Genomic DNA, 20,900 nt, shown 5'->3' with positions numbered 1-20,900 from the left:
CGAGGAGGGCAGAGGGAAAAGGTCCTTTTGTCCCCATGACAACGCATGCTGGTATTTGGAGGTTTCATGTAGGAGCTGGGGAGCATTTCCCAGGTGGGGGGTAGACTGGCGGGTAATGACCTGGAGTCCTCCTTCTCACTAGGCAGGGAGAAAGGCGCAGCCTCGTGCCCTGTGTCTTCAATGCCTCTCTAGTATTCAGAAGCTCCCTGCCCTGGACATGTCCTCTGAAGCTCATGCATGCACTGAAACCTTAGTTACTCACTCTGCTTGCCCGTCTGCTTTCTGTTAGGAGCTGAGCAGCCTTTGTCGTCCCACAGTCTTGGACTTCCATCCTCCTGAGCCAAACTGGACCTTTTTTTTCCTTTATAAATTTCTCAGTCTCAGGTGTTCTGTCATAGCAACAGAAAACAGAGACATTCCCTGTTTAACAGGGAGAGCAGGCTCTGATGTGGCTCACCCCCCCCCCAAATCTAGTCATACTTTAATAAAGTGTCTATATTTTTATAAATAACTCCTTTTAAATGACAAATGAAACTCATTTTCTCTTTAGGTTGGTGATATGAGCTTACAGTTGGAAAAGAAGCCAGTAGTAAAGCTATACTTGTGCAGGTGCCGTAGATATGGCAGAACGGAATGGCCAAGTGTGGAAGTGTCTGGCGGTGTCTGGCTGGACACGTGCAGACAAGTGGGGGGGGCCCAGCCTGGAAGTTTGGGGGATGGACTGGAACCAGGCCTTGGACTCAGTCCTCTTCCAGGGGCAGGCTGTGTGACCTCGTTGTGCCTCGTTTTTCTCAAATGTCTGATGGGGCTTGGTATAAAAGTATCCGGATTCTCCCCCCTCGGGCTGCTGTGGGGAGCAGATGAGTCAATGCAGGTCAAAGGCAGGGAGCGGTGGTCAGAGTCCTTCCCAGACCAAGGCACCCCCATGAGAAGGCCACTCCAGGGGCCAGGACGTAACCCAGCCTGCTCTCCGGCTCACACTGACTTCACAGACGGAGGCAGAACAGGTGTTTCTGAGATGCCCCAGCTCTGCCCACCCAGGGGAGGCTTTGAGAAGGTGGAGGTGTGTGTGTGTGTGTGTGTGTGTGTGTGTGTGTGTGTGTGTTGCAGCATAGCCAGTCTCGGAGGGGAGCACCCTGCCTCCCGTATCGCCCCACTGTCCCTGCTCCCCACGCCGGCTGCTGTGGTCAGCACGCCCCGATCTCTTGGACATTTGCTCAGGGCACCCAGCAAGCTGGAGTCAAGGCCAAAGCTAGAAAGGAGGGGGGTCTCCTGAGCTCTGCCCTGACACCCCCACGGTAAACGCTTTCCACTGGGTCCTGATTCCCAGGGTCACCGAGTCAGGGTGCTGTTCACAGAGCAGCACTGGGTGAACGTCCCGCCGCAGCTCACACGGGGAAGGGCCAGCGACGCCTCGTAAACCTCCCGGGCAGGGAGATGTGGCCCCGAGAACAGTCTCCGGGAGCCCTGGAGGCTCATCTCCGGAAAGTGGAAGCGGCCTGTGGGGCAGGTGGTAGGAAGCCACCCTCCGATCGTGGGCCTCCCAAGAGCCGGACCCGAAAATGGGATCAGTCCTGGACACAGGCACAGGGGCCCTTCTGGCATTTGGACACTTCATGGGCCAGAATGTTCTGGAAACACTGATGAAGGGACAGGGAGAACCTGGAGGGCAGAGCCCTCTCCTTGCTGTCTGCAGGGGAGGGGAGGCTGGCTGGCCGGGGTTGGCTCATCCTCCGGAAACTTGCTGAGTCCTTCTTTTCCTGTTCACTGCGGCTCTTCTGGTCACCTTTTGTTTCTTTGCCTCGTGTTGGATTTTGTGTTTTGCTAAAAACTCTTTTCTTTTTTTGAGACAGGATCTTGCTAAATTGCTGAGGGTCTCACTCAGTTGCCCAGGCTGCCTTCAAATTTGAGATCCTCCTGCCTCAGCCTCCTGAGTCACAAGGATTCCAGGCCTGGGAGGACAAGGGTGCTGCGGTTTCGTGATGAGCCCCACAGCTGTCAGACTCCCAGCTCCAGCGCTGACCAGCTGGAGGTGGCCTTGGACAAGCGGTCATTCCCCAGAGCCTGGCTTCCTTCATCTGCCATCTGGAGTGTCCTTGTACTAATCGGAGAGGCTGCGAGGACCTGGGCACTTGGGACAGCGCTTGGCACCCTGAGCTGCTGCACAAATTCCAGCTGTCCCTCCTCTGCCTCGGGTCTCTGCAAACAGTGCTGCCGGGGGCGAGGGCTCTGTGCTGCAAGATGGATGTCCCCCCATTTCCCTTTCCTTCACACAGGGCCAACGGAGGCCCAGAGAGGTGGGGAGATGTCTCCAGCCCCCAGCAAGGATGTGACAGCCTGGGGCAAGAGCCACGGTGTGCCTGCTCCTGCTCATGGGTCTGGGTCCGGACCATCTTACTGGAGTCCTCCTCCTTCCTCCTTCCACCCTTGGAAGTTTCCCGGGTGGGGGAGCTCATAGGCACAGCACGACAGAGACCCGGCTTCTACCAGGACACACCCGGTCCGTGGCTGAGCTTCACTTTGCACCCAGGTCTCGGAATCCCAGTTCCCAGCCCCTGTTCTGTTCAGCCTCCCCCAGCGGCGCTGGTCCCAGGGAGTAAGTGGAGCTGAGCGTCTGCACCAAACCCCTGTCCCAGCCCACGCAGAGGGGCTGGGGGACATGCCCAGCGCGGAGTGCAGATGCCTTTGCACAGAGATAGAGACACCCTCTTCCCTTGGCCAGAGAGTCCTGTTTCCTGGTGGGGGCAGTTCAGTCACAATGAGAGGAAATAGGAGGAAAGCCTTTGCCACACAGGAAAGGCCTCGGGAGGGAACTGCCCCTGCACGTGGCTCCCTGGGACAGCCCAGGCCAGGAGGGGAGCTGTGGTCAGTGTGCCCAGAAGGCTCTTTCTCCCTCCATCTCTCCAGCCCAGGAAGGTCCCCAGTGCCTGGAGGATGGGTGGCACAGCCCTGATGGGCAGGAGAGAGATGAGCTGTCCAGGGGCTGGCCATGCTGGCCGCTGGCCCGACTCCTCCCCCACATGCGGGCATGTGCCCGCCCTACTTGCCACCCAGCCTGGTTTACAAGACAAGAAAGGAAGATACAATAAACAGAACCCCAGGTAGCCAGGGGGAGAGAGCCCGGGGTCAGGAGCGGCTTTGCTCCTGAGGAAGGAGCAGGCAGGAGGAGCTGGGGAGAGGAGCTTGGGGCGGGGGAGTTGTGTCCCTTCCTGAACACCGTAGTATGTGGGCCTCAGTCTCCCCGCAGCACCCCTGGGCAGGACCAAAGGAATGAGGGCACCTGGCAGCATCCTAGCGCCAAGGCCACCTCCTGGAGAAGCCCCCCTGCCCTCCGGCCAGCAGAGAGCCCTCTTTTTCTAGGACTGTGCAGCAGAGAGGTGGGAGGAGGTGGCCTGGGGGCAGAACCCAGGGACCAGCTGGGTCCCCGCAACTTCACCACCTCTGGGCCTCCGTGGTCTCACTGGGAGGATGCAGGGTTGTAATAGAGGATTCTGGGGACCTGGGGACGGCCACTTCCCTAAAGAAGAGGACGCCTTGAGCTCCCCACCCTGGGGTGCGGAGGGAATGGGATCAGGGCAGAGTTCCTGAGGCTCCAAAGGTTTCCATGGAGACGGTGCCGAGCAGGCTCAGCGAGGTCCCCATCTGCGGACACAGCACAGAGGGCAGGTCCCTCGTGGCCTGCCCGTGGACTCATGCCAAAGCCGCGTGACCTCTCTCTGCTGCGCATTTCTGCGGTGGGACTCTGGCACCCCTTGGAGCCCAGGGAGGCAACCTTGAGATTCCAGAGCTCCGTGTTCTGCCAATGTTGACTCTTTCTAGAAAGGAAGGGGGCGTGTTCTGAGAGCTGATTGACAGCAGTGGGCCCCACCCCTCAGGACCTGGGGCGCAGGGAAGACAGCAATAGCGCAGCCAGCTCAGGGCTCCTGGCCTGCCCTCGGGGCCCACAGACCTGGTGGGCAGCTCCGCTTTGCCTCCACGTGCTGGATTGAAGGTGACTTGGCCTCCCGAGGACAGGTGCAGGGTACTGTGAGGCAAAGGTGACAGACCCCAAACTGCAGTTTGAACCCAGTGGGCTGTGCCAGAACCCCAGGAGTTGGGGTGTCTCTCTCTCTTTTGGGCCACTGGGGTTGGTCAAGGGATGCTTTATCGCCAAGCTACATCCCCAGTCCTTCCAGGTCTTTCTTTATTTTTTTATTTTGAGACAGTCTCACTAAATTGCCCAGGTAGGCCTCAAACTTACATCCTCCCGTCTCAGCCTCCTGAGTCCCAGGATTTTAGGTGTGTGCCCCTGCACCAGTTTGTTTTAAAAAACTTTTCATGATAGAAAAGCTTGAATACACACACAGGTAGGTAGAAGAGCGTCATGACAATCCACGGACCTATCACTAACGCACAGCTGGCCGGTCTTTGCCTGAACCCCACGGTGCCCCGTCCTCCCAGCCTGACGCAGATCCTGTACGTCTGTCTGTCAATCAATCTGTAAATATTTCAGCAAACGTCTCCAAAAGCCACAGACTCTTGGTCCAGAAAGCAAAGCCACACGAGCATCGTCACACCTAAAGCCACCTGACAAGTCCCCCTCGCTGCTGGCCCGGCCCTCTGTTCCATTTCCAGTCGTCTCATAGATGTCACGTTATTTTTACCCACAGCGGGTTTTCTAGGGTCAGAATCTGACTTGCTGGACCCTTGGGGCTGTTCGATGCCTCTCTCGGGCTTCTTTCCTGTCCTGGTTCTGTGGCCATCTGATCCCAGTGCCCAGTGCCCAGGGCATTGCTGTCCAGTAGAAATGTAATGTGAGCCACAGAAGTGATTTTAATTTCCTATGAGCCTCCTTTAAAACAAAGGAAGAGGACTCAGGTGAAACTAATTCTGATACTATATTGATTTAACCAAATATGTTGGCTGAGGTTTGGCCATGGTGGACCCCTAGGGTCATGGGCTGCGTGCGAGCTTCTTCCCCAGCATGGAAGCGGGTGGACGTTTAAGAGGTGGGCTAGAGGGTGGTGGCAAGTCATGGTGCCTCTGCCTTCACCAATGGATTGATGCTGTCTCTTGGGAGGGGTCCGGTCTCTTGGGACTGGTTTAGTTCCCTGAGAGTGGGTTGTTACAGAGAGTGAGCCTGGCACCCTCTGGTGTTTGCTTCCTGCTTGCACATGTGTCCCTCTGCACAGGACGCGTTACAGGACCCTGGCGCCATGCTGCTTGAATCCTCTAGCCACCAGAATAGAGAGCCAAATAACCTCTTTTCTTTGTAAGTTACTTGTCCTCGGGTGCTTTGTTATAGTAAGATGAAATGGACAAAGACAATATCCAATACGTTACTGTTTCATCATGTCGTGAATGTGAAAAGTCTTTAATGAGCTTCTTTATAGAATGCTTTTCCTGCTAACTCTTAGACATGGATGGGCATTTTGTAAATCACAGCCTATCTCAGTTTGGGCTAGCCACATTTCAAGTGCTCAGTAGCCTCCCCTGGCCAGTGGCTACCATATTAGGCAGGGTAGATCTAGAATTTGATTACAGAATTTGACGTTCAGAGCCTGTGGTTTGTGGGACCGGATGTAATAAAAAATATATATTTGGTCTTTGATCTTGGTTCCAGAGACAGAGCTTGGAAATCCCTTGGAATTTCCCGGGTGACAAAAGACATCTTTTGGTGTAGGAGTTGACTCTCAGTGGGGACAGCCATGGGCTGGTGGTGGCCAGCTTTAGGATGGGGCTGGTCACCAGAAAGGTCAAGTGTGACCCAGCTTCAAGCTTTCAGCCCCACCCCCACTTTCCAGGAGGGAGAGGGGCTGCCACAGAATGAAGCCTCCCTGGATCCTCTAAAAGGCAGGGTTGGCGGGTGCGGGGGAGAACACGCAGAGGCCAGGAGCCGCCTGTCCAGAGGTCCCTGCATCTCTCCCCTGTTCCCTAGCGGGTCCTGCTTAATCGGTCTATAGTGTAGGTCACCGTGTCCCTGACCCGTGAGCCGTCCTAGCACCTCACCGAACCCGAGGGAGGGATAGCGGGAACCTTTGTTTACAGCTAGCGGGTCAACATGCAGGTCACCACCTGGGACTGGCATCTCATGTCACAGCAGTGGTGTGGCACTGAGCCCTACCCGGGGTCTGTGCTAACTCCAGGTAGCTCTGTCAGAAGCGAGCCCCCCCTCCAGTGACCTCGCCCTGTCGGGGTCCGCAGGGCCATCCTGGTGCTCCTCGTCCCTACCCCAGCCTTCCCTCTCCACACACTCAGGATGCTCCATGCTCCACGAGCACTCTGCACCAAGCACTCAAGCTCCAAAGACAATTCCTCCTCCTCCAGGAAGCCCCCAGGAATGCCAAGCTGCTGCAGCGCCTCCCAAAGGACGTCAGAGACCCAGAGGTCTCTGGGCCTCGCCTCAACCCTACGGGGCCATGGTCCCTGGGGAATATTTGTGAGCGTCCACTGGGGTCTCCTGAGTCCTCACTACCCCAATGTGGACAGCATGGGGGGTGCTGTCAATGACCCCGGGGCTGACAAGCGGCCCCAGCACCTGCACAGCATTTCCCTGTTCCCATTTCATTCATTCCACAGCTTTGTGAGGGCCCCCTCTGCCAGCCTCCAGGACATGACAGTAGCACCGCCAGGCGGTATGCTAAGCACCGTCCCAACAGTCCCTGGAATCCACCCTGCCTCGGGGGCATGGGGGACTACTGCCATCTTTCCATCTCCATCTTTCAGATGAGAATGAGGGAGGCACAGAGTGGCCCAGCAGCTTGTCCAGAGTCACACAGCCAGTGGCTGGTGGCTCCGTGCTCCTCACTGAGCTGTTTCTCGGAATTGTGTGACTATAGGATGAATGACAGCTGGCACTGCCCTGAGGGATCTCCCAGGTGCCAGGGATGCATGCCAAAGGTGGGGGCACGGGAGCCTTCCTGGGGCAGGTGACTGCCCACCGTCCTGAGCTGCCCGCGCACTGCTGGCCTCCGCTGTGTTGTAAGACCCTTGCTCTGGCTGCCCGCTAGGCCCGTGCACACGGCCATGGTGTGACGATGTGCGGTGTGCTTGGTGACGGTGGCCCAGCAGAGGGTGCTGGCGGAATCTGGAGGCAGGAACAAGGGACCTCCAGGGATGGGGGACAGACAGAAAGGCATCTTCTGTCCCCCGGCCTCTGCTTCTCCGAAGCACAGATCCGCCACTTCCTCCCGTTTCTGCCTCTGGTAACTAGTCGAGGAATCGGTCGGGGGTTCGTCTTGTCGCCGTGTGGATAAGCTCGGGCTCGAGAAGGTCCCCAGCTGCTAAGGGGACAAATTCTCCTCTCGTTCCCCTTGGGCCCCACTGTCACGCCCTGGCACGGGAGACTCCTGATGGACACCTTCTCTGTAAACATCCTGGTTCCCTCCTGACCTGCCCAGGACCACGGCTCTCAGGGGGACAGTGGGTGGAGAACCTGGTCCTTGACCTACTGCTCTGCCCTCTGCGGGGGGACTTCTGTCTTCCATGGGTGGGGGAGATGGGCCGGGCGGTGCTGGTCAGTGGTCAGCAGCTGGCTCTCTGGGGGAGGGGCCTGAATTGTGGCTTTGAGATTCCCTGGTGTCAATACCCCCACCATGACCAGCTTCAAGTCCAATGGACCCACGGGTTCTAAGCCCGTTGGGCCCCGACACACGAGGTCACAGAACCTGCTCCCTGCCCCTCCTCCACAGGGCAGCGTCCCCCGACGGCTCCAGGTCCTTCCTGGACCCTGCGTGGTGCCCAGCCCCAGTGCTCCTGTCATAGCTCTGGCACTGTCCATCTCAACAGACCATTTGACCGTCTCTCCCTGACCACCTGGAGCCCCCGGAAGGCCCCCAATGGTCACCCTTCCTCGCCACTGTAGCCCCTTACAACTGGCCTGGCCCAGGCTGGGAAATGTGTGTGGAAAGGACAAATTATGATGACAGTAGCGGGGCGCAGTGGCGCACCCCTGTAATCCCGGCAGCTCTGGAGGCTGAGACAGGAGGATCGCGAGTTCAAAGCCAGCCTCAGCAAAAATCGAGGCGCTAAGCAACTCAGCGAGACCCTGTCTCTAAGTAAAATATGTTGGCAGCAAACGCGTCTGCCGTCTCCACACCATCTCCACAGGTCAGCCTAGTTCTACGCACATAAGATACGAACTCACCAGTCCTGAGATGGGCCTGAGGTCGGAGTTGAGGCCGAGGAGGACACTGTGCCTCAGACTGTCAGTGCAGAGGCCGCCTGGGACGCTGCTCAGATGCTCCCAGGCACAGACTTGGGCCTCCCTTGTCCTGAAAGACGCGGGGCCAGAATCTTGTCCTCACTTTTTTCCCCCTTTGGTACCAGGGATGGAACTCAGGGGTGCCTAACCACTGAGCACACCCCAGCCCTGGTTTTCTATTTTGAGACTGGGTGTCACTAGGTCGCTGAGTTTCTGAGGCTGGCTTTGAACTTGAGGTCCTCCTGCCTCAGCCTCCGAGCTCCTGGGATTGCAGGTGTGCACCACTGCGCCGGCTTGTCCTCACTTTTATAAACAACAAAACAGGCCCAGAGTCCAGTGGGGGCTTGGTAAAGCTGAGGGCTAAGTGCAGGGCTGTGGCGGGATCAGTACTCGAGGCGATCCATGAGGAGCGACTGCAAACCTCAAGTACCCCAGGCATGCCCTGGGCTTTCAAGCTGGAAGAGCCCCGGCACCGAGAGTTCTGATCCAACCCTCATTCAGCAGACGAGGAAACTAAGACTCGGAGAGGAAGGCGCCCTGTCCTGAGTAACAGGCGACATCCCAGGCCTCCCCGCTGCCCCTCCCCAATCCCACGGTGACATCCTGGTGCTGGCACCGCCCTTTACAGCCTGTAGCACAGGGGTCTGCAGGTCAGTGTCCCCCGATCCGCTCAACTGTCCTGCGGGGGACTTCTAAGGCCCATTTTACAGACCAGGGGCTGAGGCTCTGTGATTCATTCCCGGTCGCGGACCCCAATCAGGGAGCCAGCGCCATTCGGGGCTCTGTGCTGCGGGTGCCTCTGAGCTGGTGGCTTTCCTCTCCAGGCTCAGTTTCCCCAGATGGGACAGATTGTCTTGCCAGGTCCTGCCAGTGGTGACGGTCTGTGATTTCAGTGACTCCGTCACTCCATGTCCTCGTCACAGGCACGGGCTCATGTACACAGACGCAGACGCACCCAGGTTTCCCATTTCCTTACGCCCATCTTGACTGACACACTGTGGGTCCCCTGAGCACAGCACAGGCACTCTGCGTCTCCTTGTCCTCGTCCTGGAACAGCACAGCTGCTCATGGAGTGTTTGCTGAACTGAGTTGCTTTGGGCGGTGGGGAGCTCCCTGTCACTGGAGGCAATCAAGTAAACTCGGCAACGTTTCTGATATGTTTGAGCCCAGGTTCTTTAGACGCTGCAGATCCCAGTCCTAGGGCCATGGAAGACTGCCTTGCCCACTGCCACGGCGCCCCTTTCCCCACGGCCTCTCTGGATCGAGACAGGAATCCTGTGTGGAGGATATGAAGGGGTCATGTGCGTGTCAGGAGATTCCCAGGCCTGAAGCTTCCTTAACCCTCTGACAGCAACGCAGGGGATGGTGGAGACGTCACACTGGGTGTGAGACCTGCTGTTTCTCAGGGTGAAAAATGAGTTTCAGAGAACACAGTAGCCTCTGGCAGGGCCCCAGCTGCGGAGAGCGTAGGGGACCCTGAGGTGTGTGTGTCCTGCCCTCCCGGCCTCCTCCGGCAGGGAGGCATGGGACAAAGGCCTCCTGTTCCTGTCTCAGTTTCATAGATGTCCCCCACCTCACAGAGCCAGAGCTGCCTGGCGTGTAGCTCAGCTGGGAGGAGGGGACGTGCCTCCTGTCCCCTCTGCGGCCCCTGGGCTCCACCGTCTCCAGTGCTGACACAGGAGAAGACCCTCCTCTCGGAGCTGGGATGGGGAGGATGTCAGATTTCTCATGAGCTTGCTTTCTTCCCTGGGCAATTTGTATTTTTGAAGCCAGAAATAAAACCCTTCAAGATTCCCTGCCCAGCCTAGTGTGGGACCCAAACAGCCAGAACCAGGCAGGGACACACAGAGGCGGCCACCCCCCCACCGTGCTCTGGAGCCCAGTGCAGGGACAACTATGAGGACGGTGAGCGCCTCCTGCCGGGTCCCTGACCGCCGAGCCTCGGCCTCCTCATAGGTCAACGGGGCTGGTTGTTAACAGGGCTCAATCAGTCTTGGGGACCACTGTTCATCAGCTTGCACCCGGCGAGATGTCCCTGTCTCCAGGCACCCTCTTTACTGCCTGCCCCTGATGGCCGCAGGAACTGCTGGAGCCAAGACGATGTAAAAATAATCTGGTTTGCTAGTATTTAAAGGGCTGGTCCAAGACCAAGGGAGCAGGCAGGTGGCATGGTATGGCACAGCCGCCGCTGTGTCCCCTGAGCATCACGGAATCCAGCCTTCTCTGAACAGGGTCAGGCAGGTGCCGTGTGGCTCCCAAACCGGCTCCAGAAAATTCAATTTTGGGGCAATCGGGCAAAGCAAATTGATAAACCAAAATAAACAAACAAAAAAACCCGGCTTTTCCTTTTTGCTTGGTATTTCTGAAAATGATCAAAAGGACAGGACAAGCTGCACGCGCAGGGGGTCCTCGTCACTTGAAAGGGCAGGGACCGAATGCTAGGAGGAAGGAAACCGGTGCTTCTGACCAGCGGGTGGAAAAGGAGAGGCCGCTTCTGATGGCACCTCGCGCCCGGGAAGGTGAGAGAGTCCACATCGGGTAACGCGGTTCCAAAAGCTGGAGGCCGGCGGCCAGTTACAACGCTGTTCGTCCTGGGGCCAGGAGGGGACCACGTGTGCCTCGGGTTTCCGTCTCCTTTGTAGTGGTTTCCAAGTTTTCTGGGAAGAACGGCTATGACTTCTGTAATAAAAATATTTAAGCCAGCCAAATGTCTTTCCTTTAAAAAAAAAAAAAAAAGAACAGAGAAACCAAAACAGGGACTGAATTATGGTTAGTTGACGTAAGAAGGATCATCAGCCAGTTCATGCCCAGAGGAAAGGCCTGGGTCCCGCAGAAACTGGCAAACAAATGGGCAGCCATGGTGCAGCCGAACACGAGGCTCCTTCTGTAATGACTTCCAGTCCCACCGGCCACCAGTCCTGGGCAGGTGGAGTCCGCGGGCTTCGGATGACCTGGAAAAGGAGCCAGCAGGGAAGGCTCTGGAGGATGAAATTGCCCGTGAGCCCCCAAGTCCCCTGGGCATCACAGGACTCAGCCTGAGGGTCTAAGTGTCCCAGTGAATTGGGGGGAAACAGAGAGAGTCCCACTCAGCCTGTCCGTCATTGTGGTGCTCATCTCTGTCGCCTGGGTTGAGGCTCTGGGTGACTTTTCCATGATGGGTGCGGGCGTGGCACTTTCTTCGGAGTCCTCTCACCCTTGAGCGTGTCTTCCTGTGGCTGATCAGCGTCTGCCGCAGTTTGGATGTGGTGTGAGCGTGAGATCCCAGCCTCTCTGGTTTCCCTGTGATCTCCTCTCGCGTGTGTTCCAGCTCTTGCCATCCACCAAGAAACGACACCGACAACTGGAGGGGGCAGGTGAGAGCCCGTGCCGTGTTGTTTGAACTTTCAGTATCCAAAACTCTGAGCTCAACAAACCTCTTTTCGTTATAAAGTTTGCCTGCCTCAGATATTTTGTTGTAGTCATGAACAACGGACTGTGACAGCCCCACAATCTGTCCCTCTCCTGTCTTCAGCTCCTCCTCCGTTGGGGGTCTGATGAGTCTCTGCTGCAGAAAAGCTGAGGCCAGACTGATTTCTCTTGCTCTGTGTGTTGCCTGTCCCTGTCCCTGACCCCATGCCCAACCTTCAGGCAACTTAGTGATTATCGTATTTCCCTTTTCTCTTTGCATTTAACAAACGCTGTCACGATGTTCTTTCTCACGGCCTCTGAAGGAGGGAGGCATGGCTACATTTCATAGCGGAGGACTGAGGCTGGGGAGGGCGTCGCTGGGACTCAAACCACAGCCCAGGTTGTCGGGCTCCCCTCACCAGCCTCTCAGGCCACCAACGCAGGCACAAGAGGCAGACCTGCTGGTAACAGAAGAACCCGATGAAGTGGCACTGGCTGCCACTCAGACCCCAGCTCTGCCACTTACTGACGGTGTGACTGGGAGTGAGTGGCCCTTCTGAGCCTGGGCTCCCCACTTCCAGGGTAACGAGCCTCATCTCCAGTGTGAGGGTGGTTTGGGGATGCGGCGTGATCACCTGGCACTCAGGACTTCCTTTCCTGTCTCAGGCAGGACAGTCACCTCCACCTCCCCCCGGGTCCACTCAGCTGTCCCCCCCTCCATCCCCTCAGCTCTCACAGCTCAAAAGGACTCAATGAAGAAATTCCCAGGAAAGTGCCCTGGGTGGTCTTGGTGTTCCCACTGAGCACACATGTCCTCTGCTGGGAGGGCCTGGAGGGCAGCTGGTGGGGGACAGGCCAGCCGCCCCTGTTGCCTGACTGGGGCTTCTGGGTCACCTTTGCCAGCCCGGTGACTGGGGCTCCCGGGGCTCCCCACCGGCCTCTCCCACAGCTGCCTTCCTCCTGGCCCTGGCTGCCCTACAGGCTCCTCCCTGTGCCTTTGTCGGTCTGGAGAGGCAGGACCCGGTGGGGAGGGCGAAGCCAGCTTTGAACGCCGCGTGAGTCTCCCAGGGACTTCCTCACCTGTCAAGTGGGGCATGATTCCCACTCGGCAGGTTTAGCAGGAGGGATATTTGTGACAGTTTGGGGCCAGAGTGGGGCTTGTACATATTTCCATCAGCCCTGGCCGGGCTCCCTGGCTGTGGGACCCATGGCAGGCTCTCCACGCTCTCCACTGCACCTGGGTGTGGGACCCTGAACTTGGAACCCGCTCTCTCCCAGGAGAGAGCTGACACTCGCCTGCAATGACAGGTCAGACCACTCTGACGCGTGTAGTGAGCTGTTGTGGGGACGTGCAGCTGTGTGTGTGTGTGTGTGTGTGTGTGTGTTGGGGTGGTGACTCAGAAAGCCAAGACGGAGGCCCTGCCATTTTGCTCCTGATTCAGAAGGCTGAGGAACAAAACACTGATGTGACCGTCCCAGGGTCCCTTGGGGAAGGGACCTGGAGTTACGATGCACTGTGCTGTGTTAGAGAGTCTGAACTCCTTAGGGGTAGAGGTCTCTGAGCTGAGGGATCCCAGACATTAGTAAATGGCTCGGGAAGGCGGGTGTAAGCCAGCTTCCGCGTCCCCTGGTGCCCTGTGGGAGCTTCCACACACAGTTCTATCACATCTGCAAGACAGCAGTCATTGTCCCTCCCCGGATGCATCAGAGAAAGGAGAGGCTCAGAGAGGTTGGGGACCTGCCCCGGGTTGCTCAGCAGGCAGTTGTCTGTGCCTGTCCCCAGGCTGCTGGCCAATGAGGCTGGTTGGTCCTAATTTCTAAATATTTTTTTTTTTTTAGATATTAATGGCTAAGTTATGGGCATGTGTGGGAGCCTGGGTTGTGGGCTCAGACTGAGACATGGGTGTGAAGGACTGGAGCAGAGATGGGGATCCTAGGCGTGGGCCGTGGAGTGGGTGCAGCTGAGCCCCGCAAGTCCCCCTTTCTGGAGAGGAGGCAGCCTCTGTCCAGGATGTGGGAATTTCGGCAAAAGTCCCAGGGACAAATGGGAGGGAGAGCTTCTTGGGGCTGGTGCAGGTCTCTGACCAGGGGGATCTCCCCATGTGCTCCTGGTGCAGGCGGGCACTGGCCCCTGCTCTGGCCGCAGGCCACTCTTGACCACCCTGAGCTGCCACCCATCAATCTCTGTTAACTATTCAAATTCTTTTTTTTTTTTTTTTGTACTGGGGATTGAACCCAGGGATACCTCACCATGGAGCCCAATCCACAGCCCATTCTGTATTTTATTAGAGGCAGGTCTCACTGAGTTGCTTTAGTGCCTCACGAAGTTGCTGAGGCTGGCTTTGAACTTGCTATTCTCCTGCCTTAGCCTCCTGAGCCACTGGGATTACAGGCGTGTGCCACCACACCCAGCCCTCAATTTTATTTAAATTCTCAGCATGTCCCATACCACTTCCTGATGTGTCCCTTCTCCTGTCCTCTCTACCAGGAGCTAGCTGAGAGCATCTCCATGGATGACCTACTGATACTGATGTTTTCCATAGTCACTTTGCTTTTGTGATACTATTTTCTTTATTCTACTTTTTTGGGTCATTATTCATTATCTAGTTTTTTAAAAAAAATTTGGCATTTAGTTAATTTATTTCTAACCTTTGTTGTTTAATAATTTAAAAATATAAAGACATGAATTGTCCTTTGAATATGGCTTTGGCTATATCCCATAAATTTGATAAGTAGCATTATCATAGTCACTCATTCCTCAAATACCTGTAATTTCAGTTTTGATGACTGATTTGTTGAAAGAGATTTGAGGAAGAGTGTTTTCTAATGTTTGTGATGTTTGGTGTTTATGTGTTAATTTTCACCATATGGTCAGGCCATGCAGCCTGTGACGGTTCTATACCTGTGACTCTTCATTGACACTAATTAATATCTATATATTGACATTTTTCTCTGGGGTCTAGGCAGAGTTGATTTCTGTAAATGTGTATTCTTTATAGGGTACAGCGTAATCGATCCCTTTTCCACTCTTCTAATGACTATCTTTAAGTTTTTCACAAACTTGTAGACCCTGCCCACACCCCTTGTCATCAAGAGCAGAAGAGTGACTATTCTTCTTACAGATAAGACAGAAACCGTCACACACGTATCAGTCTCTGCTTTCCCTTCCACTTTCAGCTTTAGTTGAAATGAAGTTTTAGTTCCAGATTATTTCCAAGTTGTTTACGTCTTCTATTCTGAGCGGCCTTTTAAACAGTTAGAGGATTCACCATCATGTTCCGACCGACTTGTTGACCACAGTCCTAGACTTTAGCTGGTTCCAGTAATCACAGTGATGTTTTCTATAACATATCTCCCTCTTTCTGGAATTATTTAAAATTATTAATTTTCCCTGTGGCTAGAATGCTTAATGAAGCAATATTTCTTTCTTTCTTTTTTTATTTTCCAGGAAAATATTCCTCCTGGGACTCTGAGTTGGAGTGAGCAGAGCTGTTTTGGGTCCCTGTAGCTCTAGTGCTCAGCACAGAGCCGGGCACGCAGTAGATGCTCAGTGAATGCATTTTCTCGGGTGGTCACAGAGTGACTCTCATGACCAGGGTTTGCTCGTCCTGCCTCTCTCGGGTCCCACCCTTTCCCTGGCCACCTCTGCTGAGCTGGCTCTCGCGTGTAGGTACAGGTGCTTGAATGGCTCCCCTCCCTTCACTTTCAGTCCTCTTGCCACACCCAGAGGAAGATTTAGGATGGATCCAGGCTGCAGAAAGGGGAACAGGAGCCCGTTTTGTCCCCTTATTTCCATTCCAGTTTGTTTTGTTCTTTTATATTTAAATTTTTGTAAAAGGAACTACATGCTCAACAAAAGCTTCCAAGGGCACAAAAGAGAGTATAGCCTAGCTCCTGGCCCTGCCCAGCCCCTGACAGCCCTCTCCTGCAGAGACAGGCAGGCTGTCACCTGGGGCCCTGACTCTTTCTAGAAGTCTTTAGGGCTTTCCTGGGCAGGTGTGCCTGGATCCACGTGTCAGGACGCCCGGGGAAGCATCCCAAATACACCACTGTCGCCTCTGCAGGTAGCAATCGTCACTCTCTACATTTTTTAAAAAAACAAGACATGAGATTTGCACACGTCTCTACACCAGGGCCACTCAATATGGAGTCCCAGAAACCAGCATTTGCTCCAAATGTCGATCTATCTGTGTGCTGAGAGGGGGACATTTTGAAAGCTGTCATAGGTTGTTCTGATAGTTCCCCTGCTGTGCTGGGGGACCCAGAGGTCAGGCCTTCTCCTGTTGAGGTGCCACCTGCTGGACTTCCTTCTGTCACTTCCATGTTGGAGAGGGACTGCCCCCGCCTCAGGGGCATCCTGTCCTGTGCCTGGGATTCTGTCATTATGTACAACTCAGGGAACCAAGGCTCAGAGAGGTCTTCCCAGGTCACATAGAAGGGGAGGGGTGGGGACACAGTGTGGGAGGGGTGGGGAGGGAGAGGAGGAGGAGGAGGAGGGGAAGGGACACTGTCTAAAGTGCCCTGGTTCATGTGACAGGCCCCTTTTTCTGTGGTTTTGGCTACCTCGGGGGATCTTGCGGACCAAGGCTTTTGCCTGGGCCAGGAGTGCACACTCTTTCCCACCTCTGAGTGCTTGGGTTCAGGGGAGACCCCGAAGTTTCCTTCCTCCATCCTTACTTCAACAGGCACAGTGGGGTCCAGAAGGGGTGGTTCGTCCCAGGTACAGCCAGGTGACACCTCCTGCCCCATCTTTGTGGAGGGAGAGGCTGCTGTGTGGGTGTGAGGGGCAACTACTAGGCTGGGGGGCGCCCGAGGAGCCCGAGGCTTGTTCTTAGTGCCCAGCTGGGGCCACGCCTGGGTGCTGGGGTGGAGTGAGGCCCAGTCCTCCCCAAGAACCTTCCGGTTGGGTGAGAGGCAGGGCAGATGGCCCTCAGAACAGTGAGGCCCAAGTTCCCCTGCGGATGGCCCTGCCGTGAGCCTCTGGAGGCCCGGTTCTCTGGGACGTGGTTTTGTCCTGGGGAGGATGCCCTGGGGCGTCCAGGACGAAACCCTTGGCTAAAGCTACTTACTTCAAACAGTGGTGTGGGGCCGCCTGCTTCAGAATCCCCACAGAGGCCCGCAAGCCCTTGGGTGCCCAGCTCTGCCACCAGAGACCCCGAGCAGGCCCGGCCGCGCCTGGGCGCCAGGTGATTCTGAAGTGAAGGTTTGGCCCTTCCTCATCTGCCAGAGTGGGCTGCCTAGAACCCCCGCCCCCAAAGAGGAGGAGAAACAGCCTCGTGGGAAAAGTCAGTTCAAGAACAAGCCGAGAAGGAAGGGACCGCCCGGGGTCTGGGGTCAAGGGTCGGCCAGGCACTGCTGTTGTCAGAGGTCACTTAGCTAGCGAGGGAGCTGGGTGTCCCTCCTTGGCAGCAGAGCTTGGAGGGCCCAGAGGGGCTGGGGCGGGGACAGGCTTCACCAAAGCCAATCTGAGCTCCGAGGGAAGGCCACAGCCCTCTTGCTGTCATTGCCTGCAGATTTGGCTTATGGGGTGGGGCCCCTTTCCCTGGGAACCCCCAGGCTGCTAGGCAACAAAGCTCTGACAGTCCCCGGCCCTTGCTTTGGCCTCTGTGGACTGTCCCTCAGGTAGCTGCACACCTGTGGGGTGGCGGCCCCACCTGAGCTACACCAGCGCCTTCCGACGAAGCCTCCCTGTGGCCCTCCAAAATAGGTACAGTTACTCCCAACGCACAGATGACAAAACGGGGGCCCAGAGGGCTTCCCCCTGGGTGACTGAAAAAGTCAGGTTGGAATCCCAAGTCACCCGCGCCCCTGGGCTCTGAGCCGCGGTGGAGTTGTTCAGGAGGGGGCTTCACATGTGGCCTCCAGAACCTTGCAGACCCCAGGTTGACGACAGGATCACAGGAACACCTAACTCTGTGGGTCTGTTCCAGGAAACAGCCCTGGGCTCTGGTTTAGGGGAGCAGGCCCCCAGGAATGCAGCAGGACTTGGGGGAGGAAGTTGGATTTAACACTTCTCAGACAGATCAGCTTGGAGGGGACCTGGGGGACGTCATGGGCAGACTCCAGGGAGCGGAGGTGGACCCTGGCTCAGCGGGCGGTGGGCTGCAGGCCTGTGGAGGAAGGGTGCGTTCCCCTGCCCTGAGACGGACAGGCGGCTTATAGAGCAAGGAGCTCCGCAGCCCACAAGCAGCTGCACCACGTGCTCTCTGCTCCAGGATTCTGGACAGGCCAGGGTCTCAGGTCTCAGCAGCTTCTGACCATTCGGCTCACGACCCTGAGGTCCTCTAAGGGCTCTGAGTCCTCACTCAACACACCCACTGCCCCCGGCTGGTTCTCCTGCTGTTCTCTGGTGGTGGTGGGAAGCAGTTTTAGGTTCATGGCCAAATCAATGGGAAGGTGCAGAGCCCCGCCCACCCCGTGGCGGTGGCCTCTCCCCCACTTGCGCCCCTGCTGTGGGCTCCGCTGGCTGTAGGGCACCTGTGTGCCGCATCCTGCCACCTGCAGCCCATGGGGCACCACAGCTTCCCTTGGAGCAGGGCCTCCTCTGGCTTCGGAAGGTGGACGGGGTTCTTCTGCCCCGAGCTTCTCTGCGGGCTGCCCCTCCCTCCCCCCAGGCCTCCCGCCGCCCCTGATCTTTCCCTGACTCCACAGCTCAGCGTTTCTGGAACCCGGCAACCGCCTCCTCAGACAGGCTTCTTCCTCCGGGAATACCCCAGTGCCTGCCCTGTGGCTGGGACTCGTGCGGCCATTCCACCTTCAGTCATTCAACAAACACCCGCTGGGTTCTCACGCTGAGGGGGCGGCTGTGAGCGCAGACCGTGGCCTCGTGTTCCTTCTGGAAGCCGGGGTCCCCTGGCAGGGCGCTGCTCTTCCTCCCCGAGCAGACGAGAGAGGCAGCCCTGGCTCCACCTCGAGCCCCTGAACTTATCCAGCCTGTCACCAGGTCAGCAGAGGTCATGGGGCATGGCTATCCCCTGTCCACTCTCCCCTGTCCGCTCCCCTTGGCCAGCATCTGCCAGATTTGGTCCACTCCAGAGCCTTTGGACCCACCGTCTGGGCTCAGTCATCCAGAGGTCCCCTGCTTACAGACGAAGAGCCCGAGCCCCACAGTGGCCCAGGGTCCCTGGGAGCAAGGGCTCTGCAGGCCCTCTGCGTCCACACTCTTTCCCAGTCCGCACAGGGAGGGGCTGTGGCTGCCGGGGAGCCTGCGATTGTGTGGGACACCATAGGGCATGAACTTCAGGACCAGGTGACCTGGGCTCCTGGGGTCCCCTGGGGGCCAGCACATGTGTCCTTTTCAACGTGTCCCCCACTCCCAGCTGAGCAGGGGAAACACAGCAACCTCTTCTCCAAGCTTCTGGGCTCACAACTGTGAAGTGTCCCCGTCCCCTCATGCTGCCGAGGCCCGGGAGGGCACGGCCCAGTTCCCCAGCGCAGCCAGGGAGACGGCAGTGTCCCCGGGTCGCTCCCCTGCCCAGGCCACCCCTCTTCCGAGCACCAACGCTGGGGGTGGCCAAGGAGCCCCCCCCACGCCCAGCCAGAGCCCCCACTTCCTGTGGGTGGCGGAGCCCAGGCGGCCTGTGACTCAGAGAGGCACATCGCAACCTGCCCAGGAGCAGCACCTCTACCCGCCCAGGCCCACGAGCTCCTGGCAGCTTCAATAACGGCGGCCGCCCCCCCCCCCCAGCACCGCCACGTGGCCCCTCGGAGGTAACAGCCCCTTCCTGTCTTTGTGGCTCAGGACCTGGGGCAAAATAACTTGTCCAACAGTGTCTGTCCCCCGTGGGGTGAGAGCAGAGCTGGGACTCCCAGCCAGGACCCTGACAGGAGGACACAAAGCCTGTCTGAACTGAAGTCACCAGCAGCAGCCACCAGCCACCTAGAGCACACTGGACAAATGCAAAGCCTCTCTACCGTCTGAGTTAACCTCTTCCTTCCCCAGGAAGCAGGAGAGCAGGGTCCTTGGCAGACAGAGAAACCAAGGCTCAGAGAGGTTACATAGCTGGTCCAGGGTCACACAGGACAAGTGAATGGCACAGCACGAGTGGAAAGCCCCATTCTGGAGTTGACGCCCCACACCTATGGCTCCTGCTGCTTCAGCCCAATGTGTCAAACCAGGAGCTACAGAAACCAAATCACGAAGCCGCTCACACCATACTCACGCAAAAGACAAACCCAGAACAAACCAGACAGTCCCTCCTGCTGACTGCCCTTCTCCCCAGGCCACTTTTCTGACCTAGGGAAGGAAGAGAACTTTGCTCACACTCCCCAGGAACGGAGCTCCCTCTGGAGCCTGTGAGTCTGCCCCCAGCTCGCCCTCCCTCGTGCTGGGACAGACAGTCCTTTCACCAAAGGTGTGGCGGCTGGATCAACCCCTACCCGGCACCCACCTTGTCTGGAGCAAGCTGTGCAGGCACTTTGGCAGATTCCTGGGTCCTCGGGGCTGCCTGATGTCCCCACCCGTCCCTAGCTCTCTGAGAAGAGGATGGGAGCTGAGCTGGAGTGACGACCCAGGGCTCATCTTTCAAGGGCTGGGCGGTGATGTCACTACCCTCCTGGGCACTTCCCCCTCCTCCCTCGGCTCCCAGCTCCTGCCCAGCGCTGAGCAGCGGGCGGTGCTTCCTCTCCCCCAGTCCTGGGCTCTGGGAGCCGGAGGCTTCCATGTTCCCCCAGGAGTGTTCTCCTGTGTCCGCTTCTGCCCAGTGAGCCTTGGGACGGCGAGTGTCCCAGCCTGCCCCAGAGTGGCCCGTGAAGGGCCACGTGAACGAGTGTCTCGCAGGACATTCATCATGATTTGTTTTGAATCTGAGTTTTGGGTGTACACAGGGGGCGTTCCCACGGGTGTAAACAGAAGGTGGCCAGGTGGGCAGGGACCTTCTGAAGGTACTTTTTACGGCAGGTACCCGTCCCCAGGGTGACAGGGAGGAAACTCAGGGGCCTCTTCCCAGCCACCCCAGGCGTCCCTTGGCGCTGTCCGCTGGGCTTCCTGGGTGGGCCTTCAGCACCCTCTCCCAGAGGCTGGCGGCTCAAGAGGGCAGGGACAGACCAACTTTTCTCTTTTTTAAGCCCCAAACCTCTCCTTGGGGAGGCCAGGTCAGAGCAGGCAGGGGGAGGTGGGTGGATGGGGTCTAAGCTCCCCTGCCATGTCCCCTTCCCCTGAGCTTCTCAGAATCCTACAAAACAGTGACCCAGCCCAACCCCGTCATGAAGGAATGGGGACACCGAGTCCTGGAAAGGCTGTGGGTGGCCTGGGGCCCAGCCCTGGCTAGCCGTGGGCCGGCCAAGCTGTAACTTAGAGTCCAGGTCCCATCTGCACCTGGCCTGTTGGACG

At 57.3% G+C, this 20,900-nt stretch overlaps 1 protein-coding gene across 3 annotated transcripts in view; it reads right to left on the bottom strand.

Moving 5' to 3' along the window:
- The window catches only part of BDKRB2 (bradykinin receptor B2), a 28,948-nt gene extending 8,778 nt beyond the window's left edge, over positions 1–20,170 (bottom strand). For 2 of the 3 annotated variants that reach the window (XM_081293591.1, XM_081293593.1), the window contains exon 1: positions 19,960–20,170. The gene's annotated coding sequence lies outside the window, so the exon portion shown is untranslated. Of the gene's footprint in view, positions 1–262; positions 390–19,959 lie in introns of all 3 variants that reach the window. The other variant, XM_081293592.1, reaches the window with a different exon arrangement.
- Positions 20,171–20,900: the final 730 nt, after the last annotated feature.

This window comes from Spermophilus citellus, assembly GCF_964194105.1.
Source record: "Spermophilus citellus genome assembly, chromosome: 4".
In the NCBI taxonomy this organism is placed as follows: Eukaryota; Metazoa; Chordata; class Mammalia; order Rodentia; family Sciuridae; genus Spermophilus; species Spermophilus citellus.
Note: the sequence above shows the minus strand (reverse complement) of the source record. Positions and strands in the feature narration are given on the sequence as shown.